The sequence below is a fragment of the Suricata suricatta genome, chromosome 11 (genome assembly GCF_006229205.1).
Source record: "Suricata suricatta isolate VVHF042 chromosome 11, meerkat_22Aug2017_6uvM2_HiC, whole genome shotgun sequence".
NCBI lineage: Eukaryota > Metazoa > Chordata > Mammalia > Carnivora > Herpestidae > Suricata > Suricata suricatta.
The window spans coordinates 83,122,166-83,146,297 of record NC_043710.1 but is presented as its reverse complement, the minus strand read 5'-3'; the positions used below and the strand labels follow the sequence as shown (position 1 = coordinate 83,146,297).

Genomic DNA, 24,132 nt, shown 5'->3' with positions numbered 1-24,132 from the left:
TATGTTTGCACTCATAGGTCTAACAGGAAACATTCAGAATGATCTAGCTTCAAGAAAAACAAGCAGTTAGTAGTGCTTAAGAAGAAATGATTCAGTATCTAATGGATAGTTGATACGTGTCACAACACAGCATTTTATATACTGTTAATTGAAACTACAATACAATTTAATGATAAGGATTCTTAACCATCCATCTTGTAAGAGAAATTAGGAGCCACTTGAAGGTGGGTCAAGAAAGAATGTGTTAGAGCTGGATTTAGAGAGGGCCAAGTGATGGTGAACCTTGAAAGAAGCTCCATTCCTTAGAGTGAAGATTTGCATATTTCTCTTCTGCTCAGGTTTCACTTCTCTTCTCCAAGAGCCAGTTAGCCTGCAGCAGTGTTGCTTCCATTGCTCTCCTTCTCATAAGCAACCAAGGCTCAATGCTGAGAACCTCAATGGTAATTTTGCAGTTAGTGTGCTGGGCAGAAGTGATGCTGGTTCCACTCCCCCAGCCAGGGCAGTTCCTGCAGTGCATGCACAAGTGAAAACTTGCCAGTTTTTGACAGAGTCATCAGGCTAGGAGGCACATGGGGAACAGAGCTATCGTGCAAATGTGTGCCAAGGTCAGTCTCTGGGTAAGTCACAAAGTACTCACATGGCTGGCTCCCTAAAGTGTTCACACTGCTATACCAGCCAATCCCAGAGTCACAACTAGCTCAAGCTCAGAGGAATTTTCAAGATGACTTATTTCAATCTCTCCCTTTAAACTCTGATACCTCAATAGTGCAGCTCCAGTGGTCCCCTAGCTTCTGTCTCCAATAAGAGGAAACATGTATCTCTCCAGAAAGTCTATTGTACTTGACCATTAGATTTCAGGAAGACAGGAAGAGGAGGAAGACAAAGGAGAGGAGAATCTGTCTTCTTACAGATTTAGCATTATTTTACATATTTAGCCATTTGTTCTAGGTCTAGAGAGACATTTTATCATAGTGGCTGGATTGCCTGTGTCCAAACCCTGGCTCTTCCATGTCCTCGTTTGAAACCTTAAGCAATATAGTCAACCTTTGTGACTCTGTTGGCTCCTCCATAAAATGGAGATAATTATGGGACTTAGCTTTAAGGCTGTTATGAGAATTAAATAAGTTACTATAGATAAAGTGCTTGGAACACTTTGTGAGTTCTCAAGAAATATTACCTAATAGTATTATGATTGATATGAATACTATTACTCACAGGTCAAGTCTAATCCTTCTTCAACATGAATTTTCCTTAAATATTTGAAAAAAAACTATTCTCTCTCCTTCTCCCTCAAGTTTTCCCTCCACTAGGTTAAATATAGCAGGATTTTCTCCTATTTTCTGTCTTATCATCCATAGAAAGGGTGCTGATTGCTTTTATCTAAGGTTCTTCTGGGTTACTCTATATTCTTTTTAAAGTATTCTTCTCTCAGTGTGCTTTGAGTAGTCCAAAATATTATAGAATATGGCTCCTCCTGGTTCCAAATCCAAAGGTGATGAAGTCTCAGCCCTTTGGCAAGGTGGTGTAAACCCTATAGGTCTGGCCTGGGTTTGTCAGCCTCTTCTAATCCTTTGCAATCCTGTTCCATGGACTGCTTGAGGGCTTCTTTTTCACAGCATGTGTGCACACTGCTCCCTCTGCTGAGTGTTGCCCTCATCAAAAACTTATAATTCAAGGAAAAATTCCAGGCTCAGCATTGCTCTGAAGTGTCTCATTTCATCATTTATACTTCCATTTCTCTTGTACTTACCTCCGTACTTAAGATCTACCACACATTGCATAGGTACATGCTTATATGTCTGTCTTCCCTTACCAGACTCTGAGCCACTAGAGGTCAGGGACTACTTTATTTATTTTTGTGTTCCTAAGGTACCTAGCACAACATTTAGCACAAATTCAGTACTCAGAATTTATGGCTGGAAAGAAAAAACAGAGAGAAGGAGAGAGAGAGAGACAGACAGACAGAGAGAGAGAGAGAGAGAGAGAGAGAGAGAGAGAGAGAGAGAGAGAGAAAACAGCATGAGATTCCCTTAGGTTTTAAAGGAGACATATGATCCTGTCAACTTATGTTGAGCTGTTATCAATTCAACTCTTCTTTATCCTATGCTTGTGGTGTTTTACCATGTGCAGAACAACCTGATCTCAGAATTTACCCTTTCTAAAGTTATCTTATTAGATTCAATTGGTAATTTCTTTCTAGCAAGCTCTTTTAGGGACTCTGAATCTGTAATCCCATATATTAGCAATTCCTCCTGGTGATAATCAGTCATAAACCATATGTTGTAGGCACCTGGGTAGATGAGCTCAATATTTATGACCAAACTTACCAAAGAGCAGGAAATAGTCACTCTAGTGGTCAATAGAACAGATGAGTGGAAAATGGGATGACTATCTGAACTGAACCTATGTTGGCATTATGGAGAGCCACACAAACAAAGGAACTTTGGATCTAAGAAAAGAGGAAAGTGACTGAATAGATTGTATTGGAGAAGATGAAAATGGTCAGGTGTTTCTTATCTGCTTCTTCAAATCTACTTTTTTCTTCCTACACAAAATTTTCATCTAGGGCATTTGGCTCTCCTCCTAAACAGTCAAGATGAACTTGGCCCAGACATGAAAAAGGTAAATTGACAGTTTGTTTTCCTCAGTGCATCTGGTGATGTATAGACATCTGAAGTTGGATAAACTATTGTGCTAATTTTTAAATTAAACAAAAATTTTTTTTGGTTTATTTATTATTGAGACAGAGAGAAACAGAGCCTGAGCAAGGGAGAGGCAGAGAGAGAGGGAACACAGAATCCCAAGCAGGCTCCAGGCTCTGTGCTGACAGCTCAGAGCCTAACATGGGGCTCAAACCCACAAACCGTGAGATCATGACCTGAGCTGAAGTTGGGCCATTAACTGACTGAGCCACCCAGGCCCCCCTGTGCTAATTTTTAAAGCAAATAAGAATTAATTAAGTGTTCTATATTTCTCCTTCCTTTCTCCCTAACACTTCTTAACAGAAAGATCTAAATGCCTTATTACCGTTTTTCCATTACCTTCTTGCACTGCCAAAGCCTTGTCAAGGCCAAAATACTTTAAACACAAGATGGAAAAGCTTTTCACAGACTTCTAGAGCAGTGAGAAATTATGGAATTTTCTCAGTCTCCTACTAAGGGCAACAAATCCCATCTGAATGATGTTCACCAATTTCTGCCCAACAATTCTAGATATTCCCAGTAATCAGACACTAACCACCTGCGTTATGCTCCCCAGTTCAGTCTATCAAAATTACCTGTTGGGATTATTATAAGCAGGTGCCCAGGGATGACTCACAAAAATCCCCATTGAAAAGGTTAGTATAAGACCAAGTCACCTCTACCTTGAAATAACTATAGTTGATTCTAATGTGCAGATACAACTGAGAATACATGATATTAGTACCCCTTTTCATAGTTGATAAACTCTTTGGAAAACACTATTCTGGCAAGTACTTTTGATATCTCCTCAAAATAAATTATTATCCTTTCTCTGCATAAACAGTACTCTAAATTTGTTCCAGGCAGCAATGTGCCCATTCAAAATATTCACCATGAAAATTCCCTTAAAGCTTAGTATGATCATGCAGTTCAGGTTAACAGAATATAAGAACAAGTTTGGTTGGGGTTTTGAGGATTGTACTCAGGAAGTCTGTGCTTTTTAAAGCATTCCATTGCGTTTCCTCTTGACTAAGAGAATGGCATACTACCTAGAGATCCAGGAGAGAGCCTATAAACAGGAATATAAACAACACATATCAAGAATGGTGAAGAAGGAAGAATTTAGGTTAAACCAAATAGACTTGGCTGTTTTGGTAAATCAAAAACAGTTGAGTATAAGGCAATTTAATATGGATAAATTTAATAAAAACACTTTGGGTTCAAGATGACATAGCAGTTGTACCAGCACTGGAATACATGTTTCCATACTTATTATCACTTATGAGAAAAAGAAACCCTTATTTAATTAGGTTTCTATTACTTATAGGTGAATATAATCCTACTGAATCTATGTGGAGCAAAAATTTCCCTCTTTCTAACATCTGCCAATTAGAGCTGTTCAAAAATATAAGTAATATTGTGTGATCCTCTTTCTAAAAGATGCCTATCATGAACACTACTTATCTTGACATTCTTAGTTCCTTCCTATGATTATTGAATGGCATGACTTTTAAACAATTTATTATCCTGATCCTTATCTTCTGGACATGCTCCAGTTTGATAATGATTCACTAAAATGCATTACCAGACAAACTCTCCTAGATGTAGTTTGATTGGTAAAGTGGGGCATGGACTCATACCTACCACATTTTGGACTTTATAGTTATATAGGTTCACTTTATTATTGTATTATTTTCTCTTTTCTAATGTTTATTTACTTTTGAGAGAGAGAAAAAGAGAGAGAGAGAGAGCAGGGGAGGGGCAGAGAGAGAAAGACAGAGGATTCAAACCAGGCTTCCTGCTGAGAGCAGACAGCCCCATGAGGGACTAGAACTTATGAACCATGAGATCATGACCTGAGCTGAAGTAGGACACTTAACTGACTGAGCCACCCAGGAGTCCCTATTTTCTCTCTCTTTTTTTTCAGATACCACACTCTCGGCTCATATTGATGTACTCATTCCTCTGACAAAAAATGCTATTATATAAGACCTTTCCTATTCTTGCTTATAGTTAATTTTCTTTAAATTTTTCTTCTAAGTATTTGAAATTTTACTGCACCTTGGGTCTTGTATTTAAATTCACTTAGACTATTTTTGGATTCTGATGAGCTGTCACCATTAGCTTTGTGTCATCCTCAAATGATATAGACATGTAATCTCCACATCATCAAGGTGAATGATTTTTTAAAAAACTAACATAATAGACCCAAGAACATGGCCAATTTCTTCCTTACCTTCATATTTCAATAATAGACTCAATGGCATAGCCAAATTCTTACTTATATTTATATTTCACCCACTCCAGAGTGATTTATTCATTTTCTTCTGTATCTTAGCCATAAACAACAACAAAACATAGTTCTCACTTTCAATGAAGTAGACAATTCAATACAACATGGTAAGTAATGAGATAAAAGCAAGTGTTGTTTTCTATGGCATTATCTAGGAGATTTTTTAGGTCAGAAAAGTCTTCTAGAAGGAAGATATCTGAAAGCTGAGACACAAAGTTGACTATGTTTAACCAGGTAAGAGGAGAGATAAATGTTACAAGTATAGGAGATTCCTTATGTCAAAGCCTACAGACAGGAGAGTGTGGTAGGAATTCGGGAATCCAGTATCCAATCTGTCTAGATGAAGTGTGTTTGTGTGATTTGGGGATGTAAGGGGGTGGGGAAGAAGGGATGAAGGTAGAAAGACAAGGTGTGTAGGTAGAGATGTAGGCAGAGGTCAGAGCTTGAATGGCCATATATTTCTTATTAAAGATTTTATATTGAGAGACAAATATTAAAGGATTGCATGTCAGATACTAACACGATGATTTGCAGTTTTAATTATTAAATAACATTATATGAATTACTTAAAAATGTTAACATGTTTTAAAAAATGTAAAAATGTTGTTCTAGTGATAGTGTGGAAAATGAATTACAAAGAGGGTAAGATTAGAGACAATGCACCCAATCAACAACTAGGGTGAGTGCTGCAAAGATGAGGAAATTTGGGAGTATTCAAGTATTATGGAGGTTGAAGGGTTATGACTTGGAGGTGGAAAGGAAAGAGGATGTCAAGTGATAAAGGAAAGTGAAAGAAAACTTCTAGTTTTGGGTAAGTGATGTTCAGGTGGGTTTTAAGGCCATGGGGATGATTGCAGTTTGGGTCATGATGGGTTTGAAGATGTTTAATGGGCATTTTCAAAGTGCTTTCCATTATGAACTTAACTAAACCAATCTAGAACTCTGGAGAGATCTCTGATCTTTGTTGAAGGTGCCTACAACACAGACACAATTAATTATACAGGAAGAGAGTACATAGTTCACACTAAATAGCTAGTATTTAAAGTTTTGGAAGAGAAGAAATCTTGGGAAGTTAATTGACAGGAAGTTACCAAAAATATATAAGAAAAGCCAAAAGGGTGTGATTCCATCAAGGTCAAATGATGTATATTTGGAGAAGGTAGGAACAATGATAGTGTCAAATGCTGCTGAGGATCAAGTGAGATTATACTTAATGACAAAAGTATCTTCTATCCCTTTGGGAAAACAGTTTAGTGGGATAGAGTCCTACTGTAGGGGATAAAAGTAAGGTGAGGATATAAAAAATGTGAGCAATTATTTCAAAAAGATTTTTTTTATTATTGTTTTAAAAGGAGGAAGGGAGACAAAGGGGAATTTCAGTTGGTGAGGATGTTGTTGCTCTTGTAAGAGGGGAGAGACCTCTTGGGATGCTGAAGGGCAGGGGCTAGTAAAGGGAAGAATGAAAGGAAGATCTAGGACATGACTGACCAAGTGAAGTCTATTAGGGAATATGAAAGGGTGGGAGGGGTGGCTAAAAGAATGAGTCTTGAAGACAAGGTGAAAAAAATTGCATGGCTATCTAAACTAAGGAAGGAGAAACTTATTTGAGAATTCTACTCCAAGGAGAAACTCATTGGAAGATTCTACTCCAAGTGAGAGAAACTACACAGTAAAAATGGCTTGAATAAGATAGAAGTGTTTGACTGTGGCCACAGATCCACTTTGTTCATGGCTGGTGTCGTGTTTTCTATACTGAGAGACTCCGCCCTTTCTGTGGTTTGGGACTTGTTGTATATGGCTTTGACCCTCTGATATAAGATGGCAGCATCTGTTTGCCAGGCAGTGGAATGAAAGAGAAGATGAAAAAGAGACAGAATGCACAAATGTACTATCTTCCAAAGAAGGTTCCTTCTTGGAAGCTCTCATATGGCACTCTTCATTTCAGGCCTTTGGACAGAACTTAGTTGCACTGCTTCTTTTAGTTGCAAAGGAGTGTGGAAATGCATCATTTACTTTGGATGATCATATGCCCAGACAAATTTAGGGGCTTACTATCATGGCAGGAGGGGAGGATGGATGTTAAGAGACAATTACAATTTTGCATGAAAGGAGGAAATGTTAGATTTCCCCCAACAAGGATGGAAGAAGCCCTTGGGACCATACAATACATACATGGTTAAGATACCACTACCTACTTGGTGGCATTTAACCATGGGTTTTCAACATTTCTAGTCATTAGAGAAATGCAAATCAAAATCACAATGAAATACTACTTTACAACCATTAGGATGGGTATTGTTTAAACATTTAAGAAGGAAAATAAACAAATGTTGGTGATGATACAGAGAAATTGAATTGGAAACCCTGTACATTGCTGCTGGTGGGCAAGTAAAGTGTTGCAACCATCATAAGAAGCAGTTTGGTGGTTCCTCAAAAAGTTAAAAATGGAATTATCATATAATCTAGTAATTCCACTTCTAGGTATATAACAACCCCCCCAAAAACCCCACAAAAACTTGAAAGCAGGGACTCAGATATTTGTACAGCCATTTTCACAGCAGCATTTTTCACAATAGGCAAAAGGTGGAAGCAACCCAAGTGTCCATCAGTGGAAGAAGGGATCAACAAAATGCAGTATTTATGTTCTCCAGCTTTAATGAAATGAATGAAATTCTGAAACATGCTACAATATGGATGAATCTTGAAACAGTATGAAAGAAGTCAGACACAAATGGACAAATATTGTGTGATTCCACTTATATGAGGTACCTACAAGAAACAAATTCATAGATAGAGAAAATAAAAGTTTCCAGTGGCTGAAGGGAAGAAGGAATGGGGAGTTATTATCTGATGGGTAAAGTTTCTGTTCTGGAGATGGTTGGTGATGATGGCTGCACAACACTGAGGCTACATATCCAGAAATGTACTTAATGTGGATGTACTTAATGCCACTGCATTATGGAGTTCAAATGTTTAAAATGGTTTGTTTTATGTTGCATATAACTTACTCAGATAAAGAAAAGTGCAAAAAGAAGGAGAATCAGCTGTCCTTGTGCAGTAGGGGTGCAGGTAAACCTTTCAGCTTGGCTGCAGGATATTGAAGGAGTCTGCATTCAATAGCTTTGGTTTTCTCTGAGCATGAATTGGCCAAGAGGTGTGTTTGCATACTAGTGTACATGTTCACATGTGTGTTCATAAATCTGTATGCTGTGTTTTCCAGAAAGCAAAAAAGGATGAAAACAGTGACTTGAATAATGGGCAAAAGGGCTGACTATGTAGTAACCCTCCTTTCCTCATGGCTTTCTCTCCTCTCTGGATTTGAAGATACAATATGATCTACTCCTACCCTGTTTTTCCATCTCTGTTTATGGTTCTGGTCCTACCATGTAGGAGATGGTAGCAGACTCTCTCAAACATGGGCTCATCTCCAACTCCTTTCTTGAGTTAACCCTCTAAGGAACTGCACAGACTTTTTTACATTTATAACTTGCAGAGCATATATCCACATAAAATAGATTTCTTGATCTCCACATTAGTCAGAATATTCTTTCTCATCCCAGTTCTATCATCAACTCTGACTGATGGTATTGAGTTTTTCACAGGGCCTTTATTTTCCTCATCCGTAAAATAGGATATTTAAATTTCCTTGGAATGTAGTTTCCATGTTTCCACTGAATTATGTTCGTGAAACATGGTACTCAATACTTATCAGAAAAGTAAAAACCAACATTTTTATGGAGTTTTTGAGCAGCTCAGTTATTGGGGACTTTAATTGCCCCTCAGCCCCCCTCACCACCTCCCTACTCAACCCCCACTGCCACCTGGACCACTCTTGCTCCTCTAATTATTCACCAGCTGAGTTCAGGTTGGCCTCTGGATGACCCATATCTGTCCCTCCTCTCTTGCCTGTCTGCCCTGTCTCAGTTTAGGCTTGAGTCATGTCTTACTACCAGTTTTTTCCCCAGATTAGTCCATCCTCTCTCCTGCTAATAATTAATTATCTTGCTTAAAAAACAAGTTTTGTCACTTCAGTCATTTCTTAAAATATCTACTAGCTCCACATGGCTAGCTTTTAAGACAAAAACCCAAGTTCCTTAATTTGGCACAGAAGTCCCTTCCCTATTTTGTTCTGGCCTATTTCTTGCTCTGTCTTGCATCCTCTTGCTTCTGCCCTTTTGTCCCACTGACCTGAGGCACACACCCTGGACACTAATGCCCCGCCACAGCACAGTGCCTTTGCACACACTGCAAATGTCCTCCTGCAGGATTAGCCCAGTGCAACACTGTACTAACTTGTTTCTATGCTGAAGGTGATAGAACAAACCTGGCCAGGAAAAGATGGAATAAATGAGGCCAGAATTTAAAAGGCTGAAAAGGAGGACAGAGATGTGAAATCCACTCTACTCCATTTCTATACTGAGCCTCATGCAGTTCCCTCAGCAGTTCCCTTTTTCCTACCTAGTCTGCTCAAGGGAATGAGGAAGGAGTTTATTTCTACACAATGTCCTTAGAGTTGTGGCAGTTCAAATGTGGTCCCTGCATCAGAAAGTCTGGAGCTTTCTGGAACATAGCTTTGTGCATTTTAATAAGCCCTTCAGGTGATTGATGCTAAATTCTCAGAACCACTGACTTAGAGAAGTAGTGAACACAGATGGAGGGAGCTTTGACTCGAAAGGCCATTCCCAGTCTAGGCTCTGTGGCTGTGTGTATATGTGGTGGTGGGGGTAGTCACCTCTCTGTCCTCCTGCGAGGGGTCTCAGTTTCTCTTGAATATACCCATTTTAGGGGAAAAAATCAGGGCAGAGCAAGCTTGGTGATATGTAAGCAACGAAAATACATAAACTTAAATAATTGAATATTCCCTTTTGCTAGGATTGCCAGATTTAGCAAATAAAAATCCAGACACTCAATAAATTTGAATTCCAGATAAACAATATTTTTTATTATCACAGCATATACTTATACTAAAAAATTACTTGCTGTTGATCTGAATTTCAAATTTAAATGGGCATCTTGCATTTGTTCTGTTTTATCTGGTCTTTTACCTTTTGTCCATTAAGTTCTCGCTATGTAAGGGAAATAGCCTGATCAGAATCAGGTGTTTAAAAGGTGGAAGTTTTACTAGTCTGTTTATTTACTTTTTAATGGGGAGGAAATGGTTTGGCTGAGAAGAAAAAGAACTGCTGTTCCTGCTGACTCACTGAATTGTTTATAAAATCTACATCTGAAAAGAGGGAGGGAGACAGATTGAGATTGAGAGAGAGTGAGAGAGAAAATAAGAGAAACAAGATGGTGGCTCAGTCTGTTAAGCTTCCGACTTCAGCTCGGGTCATGATCTCACAGTTTGTGGGTTCAAGCCCCGCATTGGGTTCTGTGCTGACAGCTCAGAGCCTGGAGCCTGTTTCAGATTCTGTGTCACCGTCTCTCTTTGCCCCTCCCCCACTCGTACTCTGTCTCTGTCTCAAAAATATATATAAAAAATGGCTCACAGGCCAGAAAGTTCCTCCTTTTTGAAGTAAGGGAGCATCTATATAAGGCCAGACCCTGAGTCCACATCCCCCCAAAAGAAGTGTGGAGCAAGCTTCGGAGAGATGGAGCTCTCTCCCCGGGGGGTTTGCTGCACCACCCCCTTACCTGTCCCAGGTGACAGACACCGCCTCAGAGGTGGGGCTGTGGTGCTGTGACAGGGGAATGAGTGACAGACTCCCTAACAAGATGCAGCTGAGGGAGCGGCTTGCTGACAGAACAATTTGCTGGTGCCCAGAATATCCGCCCAACCCCGGCAAAGCGGCAGCCTAAGCGTCAGGAGAAATTTCAGGATTTATCATTCGCCTTGGTGTCAGGTTTTCTGCGAGCCGGCATACTTCCCACGGTGCTTTTCCAGACCTGCAGCCTTGACATGCTATCTGCCGAGGCTCCGGAGCCTCAGGAATTACAAGTAAAACTATCCCATTTTTTCCCCCTTCCTGATCCGCTTGTGTTTATGTAAATGACTGGAAAAGCAGTTTTTGGCTTATTTCCGAAGCTTAAGGGCTTCGTGAGAAGCCTATTATTGAAAAATCAGAAACTGAAAAGCAACTTCTTAGACAATGAATTAGCAGCTCAATGACTGTGTGTAATGCCAAGTGTACTGTAACTGGCTGCATTGCAAATAGGAACTCCCCTGGGAGTCAGTAATCAAACACGTGGCAACAGGTTGTCTGTTTCAACAGAGAGTGAGTAATCAAAGGAGATTTGCAGTTAATCCAAATAGAACAGAGAAGTATCCAAGAGAAGGGCCCGGAAAAGGAGAAACTAACCGGTGAGGATAGACCAGAACTTGCGGACCCGCAGTTCGAGTGCAATCGAGAGAACTTTGTGGGGGACAAAGGGGATCCATCTGAGCACTTGAGGCACACGCTATGGCTACACCTTGTGGCAAGCCAGAAAATTAACCTCAGCACTTGCCTCTGCTGCTTGGCCTGTGATGTAAACCTGAAAAATGAATTAACTAGCCTTCAGCGATTTGTTTCAGAATTCAGAGTCATCCTGGTTTGAGGGTTGGGAGTGAGTCAGGGGTGGGGAAGAGCTTGCTGTATTTGGGAAGTGCTCTTTAGAAGGTGGTGCTACACTGATTCCGGCGACAGCTAAAATTCTACGCCTACCTGTGTTCTCAAAGTGTAGTCCCAGACCAGATGCATCAGCATCACCGGGGAATTTATCAGGAATGCAGATTCTCAGGCCCCACCCCAGGCCTGTAGACTTTTAGAAATTCTGACATGAGGCTCAGCAGTCTGTGTATTAAGAAGCCCTCCAGGTGATTCTGATGCTCAGTAATATTTGACAACCACTGGCCAGTCTGATCACCTGGATGATGTAATACTGAGTTAATACTCAGGATTCTCACCTGGGCTCCAGTGTGAGTGCACCCAGGGCTGGATCCAGATCCCAGAGCAATTCTGTGCTGACCTGCTCTGTGCTGATCCCCTCACAGGGCTGTGAGGCTACAAGGAAAGAAATTTAACATTTATTAAACATGTACTAGTACTCAGTGCCAGGCACTAGTAAATGTTTTATGTGTGATATTTTATTTAATCCTTTCTACAACCTTGAGCTAGGTGTTGTAGATATGATTTTATTGCTGAGAAAATTTTGGCTCAGAAAGATCAACTTTCCCAGGTCTGGATGTTTCCTGAGCCTATATTCTTTGCCCTATCCTACCAGGCATCGCTGACACACGTGCCCTCTGCCCCCAGAATGCCTTGGGTACCGCCTACACCAAGCAACTGCCAGCCTGGCAGGGCCCCAGTTCTATATTTCTCTCCCTCCCCCACCTACCCGACTCCTTGCCTCATGTTAATTTCCCACCTGAGTACCGAGCACTTTATAAATAGCAAATCTAAAATGAATTTTCTACCAGCGATCATTAGCTCCCTTGACATCCATTAAACATTCTCGCAAGCAGAGTGAAGTGACAAAAGGGATTGATTTTTACAGTATGCTTAATAGGGAAAAAGAAAGAAAGGTGTTGACAAGTCCTTTTTTTTTCTGTCCTGATATCACGAGGAATTTGAAATCAGTCAAATGACTTTTATCTGAAAAAAAAAAAAAAGAAGGCTAGGATTGGGGGCGGAGGGAGAGAGAGTGGGGAGAGGGAAACAGCTTCCCCAGCACCCTGCTCAGCCCATTTCTGTATCTCTGACAGGTAAACATGAAGTTAGTTAGCTAGTGCCAGCCACCAAGATGAATATGTCAGATTTAATGCTTCAAAATATATAGGGTCCAAGTCAGGGAGGGCTGAGGGGCTGGGGAAGGAAAGTAAGCAGTATTAGGGAAGAGGGAAAATAGCCAATCTTCTGCTGAAACTATTGGAAGAATAAATGTGTTGATGCAAAAGTTGAAGTCAGAGAAGGCTGGCATATGAGGCACTGTAGCTGAAAATTTAACTTTGATTTCAATTTTCATATTTGTCAGCAATAATTAGATTCACGAAATGTTTTGCCACTGTTCTAAAATACTAATAAGTAGGGGCCTTTGTAGTGTGGTTAATGGAGTCTTTTTTTCCTAGTGGTCTAGAAAAATTCCATTAAAGCGAAAAGTCATACTATATTACATCGCTTCAACATACATGGACTCTGCTGCTGAGGTGATGCCCTCCCTGAGACCGGAGCCCTCTGTTTAACCACAGACCCCCTAGAGAGCAAGGCAGTTTGGGCTTCAGACACCTGAGCTATTCACCATTCTGGACTTCACAAACCTTCCTGGGTCATGGGGGAAGCCAGCCTGCAGAGACAATGGGAGAAGCCAATTCAGCAAAGCATTGCTGTCGGAAGGAAGGATGAGCCTTGATAGGCATTACCTCCTGGAGCAGATTGATGAGAAGACAGGAGAACCGGATGATTTGGTGGGTGGCTGGCCCTGGCTGGGAAGCATGGCTCCTGCCCAGAGAGAGGACATCATTTCCTGTCCATCACCAAATTGGACTCTCTCCCAGGGCCTCAACGCTGAAGCCTACCCAGTGATAGAAACTACGTGTCCTTCCTCTCATCTCAGTCCCCAAACTGTTCCAGAAGGGAGAAGCTGAACTGTCTGGAGATACAGGTTGATTAAAAGGTCCAAGTTCTATTATTTTTGAGCAACTTTTCCCTGGGGTGTTGAAGACTGTGGGTTGTCCCAGGGAACCCCCTGCAGGCCAGTGTCAGGGGGAGGAGGTAGGTGTGTTATATACTGCCACCATCAGAGTGTCTGGTGCACGAGGAAGGGCCTGGAGCGTCCTCACCTCCCTCCCGCCTTGCTTTTACCACCATTCCCCTGCAGTCTGGGATGATCATTCAGATGGGCTGGCATCTCTCTCTGGCACTCTCTTTCCTAAGCAGACTGCTGCTGCAGACAGCTGCCTGGTAGCTCATCTCTTGGAATCCAGTGAATGTAAGAATTCTGCCACGATGCTCTTAATTTTCCTCTCCTAAATTTCAAAGAGATATCCCGAGCCATCAGTTCTAAGTTGCCCATACCAACAGAAAAAAGGGAGCCAACAGATCTATGTGATTTCCTTCATCTCCCTCCAACCCCCCCCTTCACATTACATTGTGTTCTGCTTGTCCTAGTAGTAGAGTGGCTTGGAATTGACCATCCTTAAGTCTATTTCCTAAGTCTTAAAGGGAAATAAATGATGGAGGATTGTGATGACTGGCAGGGAGCCAGTCCAGGATTAACAAGACAGCCTGGATAAAGGACAACTTGCAGAAGTCACTCATGGCAAAGGGGAGAGTGCATCCATCCCATGAATGCAGGGCAGCTCCCTCCCTCTGCTCCTCCTGCTCTGCTTTCCAGGGCTTTGCTCCCCACAGGGCTACTTCCTCCCAAGTGAACCTCTCCTCTCTGAGTAGACTGAAAACAGGAGTCTCTGCTCCTTCCCCAAAGCACAAAGACCTTCCTCTGGCCCAGACCTCTCTGCCCCTCCTTCCTTCCCTCTCAGTCCACCAATCATTGTTTCGCTGCCGCCTGGCTTTTCCCTAGTGGCATGTGCCAGATCTTATCCCTATGCAGCACTTCAGGATGAAAGAAGGAGGGGATATTAAATCCACCAGTGATACGCGTGGCAATTGGGAGAGGCTTTTGTTGTGTCATTTCCTACCTCCTTCAGCCTATTAAGCAAACAAAAGTGCTTGTGGAATGAGAAATGTAAATGGCTAACGCAAGCCGATTAATCCTAGATGTACAATTCCATTAATAAGGCCGCTTTTTAATAGGCGGCTCCAGCAGCAGCAGCGAGCAGGCCAGGAATTGATGTATTCTCTGTAATTGTATTGCAACTAATAGGATATGAAGAAAATTGTACCAGAGAAGCAGGTCTTTCAACACCATTTTCCAATCAGCTGAAATAATGACTTGCAGCAGAAAGCCTCAAAAATTAACGATACACAAAACATAACATCATCCAGGAGTATCTGTTATTCCAAATCTTGGTTTGGGAGGGTTTCATCCTTTCTCTGGGACCTCTCTCTCTCCCCACCACATCTTCATCTTGGTCTCTTCATCGGAGGTAGGAATCAAATCCTGAAGAGTCCTGTTACCTGGAGATGGGAAAGGGGAGCACTCAGGGACACTAGCCCAGCCCAGGCTCCAGCTTTCACCTACACAGGCCATGGGCACAGGCTGACACTGATGTGCTTGGCACTGCTCTAGGTTCTGGCAGTGGATAAAGCAGACACCAAATCCATCCTTGCCCTCATGATGCTTACAGTCTATCTAGTCAGCAAAATTTGTGCTGAGTCTTCAATGTACATCTGTAAGGCACTCAGCCCTTTCCTTCCCTGAGACCACCCCAGGATGAAGGTAAAGGCCTCTGCCCTGGGTATCTGAGCGGTGGGCAGCAGAGGGAGCCAGGGCCCCCTGCCAGTGTCTCTCACTCCCCCCTGTCCATCTTGGTTGGTCACTGGGTCTCTCTCCTGCCCATTTGTATGCGGACCTTGACCCTCTCTTGGTCACAGGCTAGAGAGTAAATATAAAAAGAAAAGGCAAAGCACATTTCAGTGGAAATCCCCAAGGAAACTGATGTGATTGCTGTACAGAAATGGTTCCAATAAGGGCAGAAAGGAATATTGCTTTTATAGCTTTTGGGACATAAAACATTTAGAAAATGTGATTGACTGGCAGGGTCTAATTTATCATTTATCTCATTCCTTCTGCTCTTTCCTCCTCCCCACAACATAAGGCAGACACTTACAGGCAAACTTTTTTCCCCTCTCTGCTTTCCTTTCTTCTCTCTCAGAGACTTGGATTTATCATCATTCTGTTAAGCAGAAGAACTCCTGTGGCTATTTATAATTAATGCTCAGAAACCTGCCAATCCATTTAATGACACTAGCAGGTCATGGCCCCCTTATAGCTCTCCATTAATCATCATTAGAACAGCTCTGAGTTTTTACATTCTTTTTAAATGTTAATTCACCTCTGTAATGCTCCTTTTAGTTAAAACTGTAAAGAGGCAAGTGGCTGGTACCTAGTTGCTGCCCGCCAGGGGAAAGGCATGGTGGAGTTGATAAAGCCTGACTGATTTCCTCTGTTCTTTTGTCCTCCACCCCCTATCCCCACCACCAGATGTCAACCCAGTTTGTTCTTGGTTGCCTGTATTTGTCTTAAAAAAATAATGCCTAGTGGCTTAAAGTTCCAGGCAGACACATACACTCTGATATCTTTGGACTCCTAGGGCCAAGGCAGCAACCTGTGCAGAGTTACTGACCAGGTGTCATGACATGGTTTGTAGCCCCTAAAGGTTATGGACCTTGAAGAACTTCGGAGGTAAGTCGAGCTGAGAACTATCCATGTGATTTTTCAAACACTCAAAAATATGCTCCAAATGAGGATGCTGAAAGAAATCATGTAAGGAATTCTGTCTCTGAATCAAGAGAGAGCTCACCTCTTGGCTCATTGCTGCCACAGTAGGCTGTGAGACTTTGGGCAAAACATTTAACTTCCCTCCTCATCTACAAAATGGAGTCACACAGGCTCCAGTTACGGAGTGAATACATCATGGGGACAGGGAATACAGCCAAGGGTACTGTAATCATGTTGTGTGGTGATGGATGAAGGCCCCACTTGTGATGAGCAGAGCAGAATGTATAGTTGAGGAATCACCATATTGTACATATGAAGGTAACAGAACATTGTGCCAATTATATTTCAATAAAAACAAAATACATAAATAAATAATCTTTTCAAAATGAGGCCAACATCTGTCCTACCCAACAGAATCTGTAAAGATAAAATGGAGTTGCAATTAAACTTTTAAAACTAAGAACATCGATGCAAGGTGTCCTCACTGATATCATTTCCTGCCTTTTCATGCTATTCCGCATACATATCTCGACCTCCTGGGAAAGCGATGCCCTGTCATCATTCATACTCGGAAGGACATAAACACTTTCCAACCTCCACACGTTGTATTTATATCATGTTTATAAAGCCAGAAAAATGTAGTTTGAATCATCAAAGCATATGGAGTAGAAAGTATGTTAAATAAAGGGGCCTGCGTGGTTCAGTCAGTTAAGCGTCTGACTCTTGGGCTCAGGTCATGAATTTATGGTTTGTGAGTTCGAATCCCACTGTATGCTGGCAATGTGGGGCCTGCTTGGGATTCTCTCTCTCTCTCTCTCTCTCTCTCTCTCTCTCTCTTTCTCTTTCTCTTTCTCTTTCCTCCTCCCCACTCACACTGTCTCTGTCTCTCTCAAAATTAAAAAAAAACTTGAAAAAAAGAAAGTATGTTAAGTTGGGAATGAAGAAATCTAAATTTTGAGCATCAACTCTCTTGCTTATTAACTGTGCAACTCTGAGCAAATCACTTCACTTCTCTGAGCCTTGCTTCTCTTATCTTTGGATTTCATATTTTTAAGCCTCCTTGATTTAGTACATCTTGCGATTTTATTGTTTGCCCCATGAGTCTGTTCAAAGGGCCATGATAGTGACCCAGGCCTACCGGAAGCAAGCTGGTCCCTTCAACCAGCTGAGCTCTCAAATTCTTGTCTTGTCAAGCAACATGCACTAGAGCTTAGAACTCTAACAAAAATAAAGACAAAGAGATGAGGAAAATAGAAAATGTACATGTAATTCATTTTTACTAATCACATGATTTCTCTCAGCACCACCATTTTGTACTAGGCATTTGGAATTATGGATTTGAACTTATTTTCCAGGCTATCTCAAATCCACACACCATCACCAAAGGAGATGACTCCTCAGGGCCTATCAGGAAACAGACACCTCATAGGTTATATCATTTAGTCCTTTTGACATTTTTCCAAAATGTATTAGCCTTATTTTATTGATAAGTAAACTGAGGCCTAAATAAGTAGCATGTCTAGTCTGGGATTTCTGAACTTCTCAGGGTCTCTTGAACTTAAGTCCAGGTGTTTTTTTGTTGTTTGTTTTTTAGTATCTATCTTATTTTGCTCATCCTCCCAGCTCCTATGAGTAAGGATGAGGTGATATACCATCTAGGATGAAATAATGACACTTTTTCAGCTGTTTCTGTTCTGGCACTGTAACTAGTGACCTATGATTTGGGCTAAAAATCGACTTTCTTGGGTTGATTCCTCATTGTGCTTCCATTCACATAGGCATTTCAATGTATAAATGAACTACGATAGTGTCTTTTTGTTTGTTTATTTGTTTGTTTTTTAACAGGGAAGTCCACGAGCCACCCCTTCCATTTTAGTCTTCCTACCTGTGTGGTCCTCATCCCCATTCTTTACAGGGACAGCCATACCTCTCTTCTCCCTTCCTTGCAAAGCATCACTGACACGCTAAACAGACACTAGTCCCCAGGCTGGGCTTCGGCCATCTGTTCTGCCCATCACTTGAGAATGCAATAAAACCTGCTTGACAATTATGTCAGCACAAAGGGCAGAGAGGGCTGCATGGCGAAAAGCTGTGTAAAATTCATTCTTCCAAAGGTTGCGTCAAGAATATTCCAACCAAAAAGAGTTTTAGCAGCAAGTGGAATGTTGTGTCATCTGCCTCTTTCTCATTTCACTACTTTGCCTCTGTAATGGATTTGTGTTAGTTCTTGCTTCCTAGGAGTTAATAATAATCAGGCATTATAATTGTATGATGCCGTATGCATTTGAAAGGGCTTCCACAAATCTATTACATCTTTAAATCTTCAGGACTGGAACTGAATTTTAGAAATGAAGGAGCCTCAAGTAACATTTACCCTCAACTTTCTCAGCTGATTATTATTGATGTATTTTGTTTAGTTTAAGTAATGTAGCCTTATTAAATATAATTTGGACACTATACAAAAGTAGCTTTAAAAGATTTAAAGTCACTCATGCACAATTTCATTTAATGTATTTCTTCCAATTTTTTCCTTATTCTCTGCCATGGTTTTTATTATATAGTTATAATCATATCATTTATATCTCATTTTTTCTTTTAAGAATAGATCAGAAGCAATTTTCCATGTCGTTACATAGTATTAGTGAACATAATTTTAATTGGTTTCATTATATTACATCAAGTAGATGTACAATACCATTACCCTATGTTTGGACATTTATGTTGTTCTAATTTTTAGCTGTTATAAATAATGTTTTAGTGAACATCGTCATGAATATAGCCTCATTCCAGTTTTATGATTGTCTCCTTAGACCAGATCACTAGAAATCCTATTACCACCAATTCTCTTATGTAGGGGAAACTGAGGCATAAAGAAATGAAGTGACTCTGATGACTTTTAACCCATGGTGGGTTAAAGAGCAGTACTCTGACCAGAAGTTAAATATTTTCTCTCCTAGTTTTACATTTCTTCCATTGCATAATGGTCTTCAGTATTTCTAAATAAAAGGGCTTGAGAAATGTGTTCAGTGTCCACACTGAAGTAAATTGATTTTTAGTAAGCAATAATTGAGAAGAAACACAGTAAAAAAAATCATAAATTATGTAGCATTTGTAAACAATGCATATGAAATTAAATACAGCAGTGTCCATATACATTTAGAAATAATATGAATGGTAGATATTGGGAAATATCTATTCCATCTGCTGATGGATCCTATACTCCTTTTAAAACTCTTGTCTCCCTCTTCACACCCCACCCCAAACTAGGGTCCACTGTTCTTTAATAATAAAACACCCCTAGTTTTCTACCATTACAAACTAGAACCTCTGGGAACCACAGTTATCTCCCTTTGGATCTTTCCTGCCCTCTTTAATTTAGAGGGATCTTCAAGTGGCAGAAGAGATGGAATGACTAGTCTAAATATTGAGAGCTGGAACAAACCTGTAGTAAGTTTTATGTAAAGACTTGAAGGCTTTACAACCTGAAAGAATAGTCTCCTATAATAACAATAGTTTAAATTCACTGACTGCCCACTAGGTATTAGGTATTATCCTAATTGCTATGTATGTATTATTTATGATAATTTTTACAATATTTCTATCAAGTGGGTTATACATTTATCATAATTTTACATATGAGATGACTGAGGTTCAGTTCACACAGAAGTTAGTGATAGTTTGGGATTTAAGCCTTGGAAGCATAGCCACCAAGCCTACCTCACATCTAGGCAAACACCACCTCCTTTAGCCCAGTGTCCTCCTGATATTTGAAAAAAAGTAATAAGGCAAGTTATGTTCCTTATGTATTCAGCTTTTTCTCATCCTAATCACTCATTCAGAAACCAGCTATGGAGTGAGGAAAATTTAGGACACTTGGGACCCTCCTTTTTACCATCTGGCTCTGCAGAATCACTGAGATGGCTGTTCCGCCTACATAGAAACAGTTGGGTGGTTATCCAGGCAAAAACCTCTTTTGACCATGCGCTCTGTGTTCTGGTATGATTAGAAAGAAGTCAATAGGTGACCATGATTACAGTACTAAATTGGACTGTAGTCCACATTCAACCATTTTGATGTCCAAAAACATCAGTTTCATAAGGCTTATCCTAGTACACATATGGACGTGCTTGCTGTAATAGAGCTCATCATCAGTTGGTAGCACATTGCAGTAAAGGGAGAAATTTGGATATGTGATCATCATGCCTGTCTCCACTGCCAGTGCAAGGAAGCTGCAAAGGGACCCAACAAACTTAGAGTATTATAGAATAAGAAAGCTATAATGAATAGATGATTAGGATATCACCTGTCCCTTTTCTTTAATCTTTCTTCAGGTCCCACAGTTTTACCAGCTATCCTGAAGCTATTGCAAGTCAGTTTCTGTTTCTACTAGCTTTCATGAGTATTCATGTTGGGGTACTTATCTTGTTATGCTAAAGACCATATGCCTTTTCTTAAGTATAAAACACCAGAGGAGCTCCTTCCGGATGCACAATCTTAATCCTTAGTCAGTGTCACTGTTCTAAAACTTTTCAGTGTCAATTAAAGCATAGAATTCAGAACACGAGAGGCCTTAGTTTGAATCATGATTCTACCACTTATTATGTGACCTTGAACAATTTGTTTATTCTCTCTTGGTTTTGGTTTTGTCAGCTATGAGATGATTTTGATGATTAAATATTTGAATATACATAAAAGTATTTGTACATTGTGGACACAGAACATATTTTGCTCCCCCTTTTTTTCTGAATTCTTTGACCTGGGGTGGACACCAGAGAAGGAAGTCTGGGGTTATCTGTTTCCAGAAAAACTCTATATGCTGAATTATAAGTTGGCCCCAAAGTTTCAACAAATGCAGATATGTTTATGTGAATGATGGACCACAGCATTTAAAATAAGGCATATTTTAGAAAATTTAGGACATGTGTTCTTTACTATTTAATTTCTCTCCCTTGAGCTTGTAGTAAAACCAGTTTTCTTCTTCATCTCTTTGGGCCTAGCCCTGGGCTTTTAAGTTTCTGAAGTCTGATACTGAACCTCCTAACTAGTTCTCTCTCCCATATGGAGATGTGGGAAAAAAGTGAGGCACAAATAGAGACAGGTAGGAACTTAGAGATAGATAAAAGACATCGAAAGCGGCAGGGACAGAGGGAGAGATAGAGAGAGAGAGAGAGAGATGTTAAAACCTTAAAATCCCAAAGGCCAAAAAATATTTATTGATCAGATTGGAAAAACCTTTAATTAAAAAACAAAATCCTATAAGCCTAATAAATCTTCACAGGCCACATAAAGAATAAACTCCAAGGTTGTGTTCCCACCAAAGGGCCAAAACCCATCAAGATATCTATAGCATTTGAGAAAGCATGTTCCCCACACTTTTGCTCAGGGAAGACTATTGAGATGTCTCTTTCAATTGTTTCCTTTGGTTAAAACATAGGTTTTGATAAACAGTAGACAAGGGTTCAAATACCTAATGTGCCCTCTGCTGGCTGTAAGTTATTTAACCTTATTTAATCAGCTATAATATTTTTGTCTTTGTGGTGTTATAAAGATAAATGAATTAATGTATGACAATGCTTGATATTAGTAGGTATTCAATAAATAGAGATACTGCATTTTAATTTCTGATATTTACATGTCTCAGTTGCAGCTACTTCTTTCTCCATCTGCCATTGGATGTCCTTAGTCCTCATGAGGGTTTCTCAACCCTAAGGATACTGGGCATTTAGACAAGATGCTCTAAGTGGGTCAATTAGTAGAAATGGTAAACTGAAAGAATTTCCTTTATAAATATTTTATCATCAAAATCTTCATGATCCCATAATTACCTTCATCATCACTTGAATGTGGTCATATTAATCTATATCTATATCTATATCTATATATTAATTTAAACTAAGAATTTCATGAAAAGAGGGACTAAACTGTTACTGATGGCCACTGCTTGGTCTCTTAGTTGCAGATGGAGGAGAGAGATGTTAGCTGTGCCTTTCTCAGTATCAAAATCTTGGCAGAAGTCACCTTGCTACTGTGGAATAGTGTGCCCTGTGAGCTGAAAGTCCTTCTCAGATGGTTTCTGGACTTAGTGCCAACTTTAAAAAGGGAGCTGGCAGGAACTAGGTAAAGGATCTTCACTGATTTGTTTGGATGGGAGAATTTGGCTTCACAGAGTTCTAAAAAGATTATATTCCAAAAATAATGTTATGGGTGCAACACCATGAAAATTGCATGTCATATCATAACTACAATGATAAAATATTGGATCCACATTTACCAATTACTGTGATCTCTGTTACGTTACTCAGTTCCATACACAGAGCATCTCCAGAATTCAATATATTGTATTGTGGTATTCAGAGAAGCATGATCAATGGACACAATTTATTCTATCCCCAAAAAAAGACACCTAATTTATGGAGAAAGCAGAACCAAATTTTGGAGGATCCTCCTTGCCCAGTGGCCAAATGGGTTTGCGTAGATGGGATCTCCTGAGAAAGGTTAAGAAACAAGAAACTAAGAAATAATAGGGAACTACATGAATATCCTTAGAAGATGGGTTCCATTCACAGGATTTGTAGAAAAGAAGCACAGACCAACAAATGAATAGAGACAATCTAGATATAAGTGTCTGCCTACACAAGATTGAAGGATTTTCTGAAACAGAGAAGAATTGAACTTAAGCCTGCAAGAAAATGCTAGTTATCTGAAAGTAATCATTAACACAAAGCATATAATCCAGGGCAAAAATACAGACAGAATGGGATATTTTTTGGTCATACTGGTTCTATTGGACCTTTATTAGGAACCTTATTAAACCTTTTCTTTATGGCATCTGCTATAGTACCCCAGAGGAACTCAGTGGAAATGATCAAAGGGACATATCACAGGGCCTGTGAGGACTGTCACAAGGAAATAGGGTTGTTCAGAAGGATAAAGACATTTAAAGGGTGACTTAATATAAGTTCACAATTAAAATAAAAAAATACTTCATATGGATGACAAGCAGCTGCTCTTCATTAGGCTTTGGGGACTAGAGGAGGTGGAACCTAATTTAATTGCAGTAAGAAAAGCTTAGAAGGCATAAAAGAAAGAGCCAACCAACCCACCCATTCACACTTCTACCAAACTCTGGGAACTTTAGGCCTCCTGGACTATCCTCACTCTGAGAAGAGACACTGCTTGTATTCTGATCTCGGATGAACTCACCTCATTCTTTCTGGAGGTTGTCTGTCTCTTCCATATAAAACAATGAGAGCTTCCATTGCTCACCAAAGTCAGTCTCCTCTCTTGTCCCAAAGATTATAGCACATTTCCTAAACCATGCACCCAACACTTTTTCACTCCTCTCCTGCGTTCCCTTGACTCCTTCCTTACAAATGCTTTGGCCTCATAAGCACTGCTTTGCAAACACCCTCAATTCTCTGGTTGCCTTTCTTTCTGTTGTATTTCCCTGGAGAAACCTCAAGCCTAGCTAATACTACCCATCTACTTTCTCTGATCCTGGACTTGCAAAGCTAGACTTTGCTAGGAAAGAACAATATGATCAGATGTCATTTTAAATCTAAATGACTTCCCAATGTCCATGAATCCTACTGTGCATTCCTTGGAGGTTTGCTTTTTTCCCCTCAGATATCTGATCTGTACTTTTTCCCTTCTTCTCAACATTTTTACAACCTTACAAAAATCTTGCACCCATTTTTCATTGAGGAAATAGCAATCAGGAAGTAACTCATCGTTGACATACCAAATCTTCCAATATGCCTGCCTCTTATTTCTAAACCTTTACTTCAGTCCTGTTATAATAGAAAAAATATATCCCATTCAATTTCAGAGTTGAGTTTC

General features: G+C 40.2%; 1 protein-coding gene and 1 non-coding gene across 4 annotated transcripts in view; both read left to right on the top strand.

Annotated features, from left to right (window-relative positions):
* Positions 1 to 24,132, top strand: part of NTM (neurotrimin) — a 938,616-nt gene that overhangs the window by 8,344 nt on the left and 906,140 nt on the right. The window lies entirely within an intron of this gene.
* LOC115272914 lies at positions 7,070 to 7,195 on the top strand. Its single transcript, XR_003900559.1, has one exon. It is a non-coding gene; the product is annotated as a U6atac minor spliceosomal RNA (small nuclear RNA).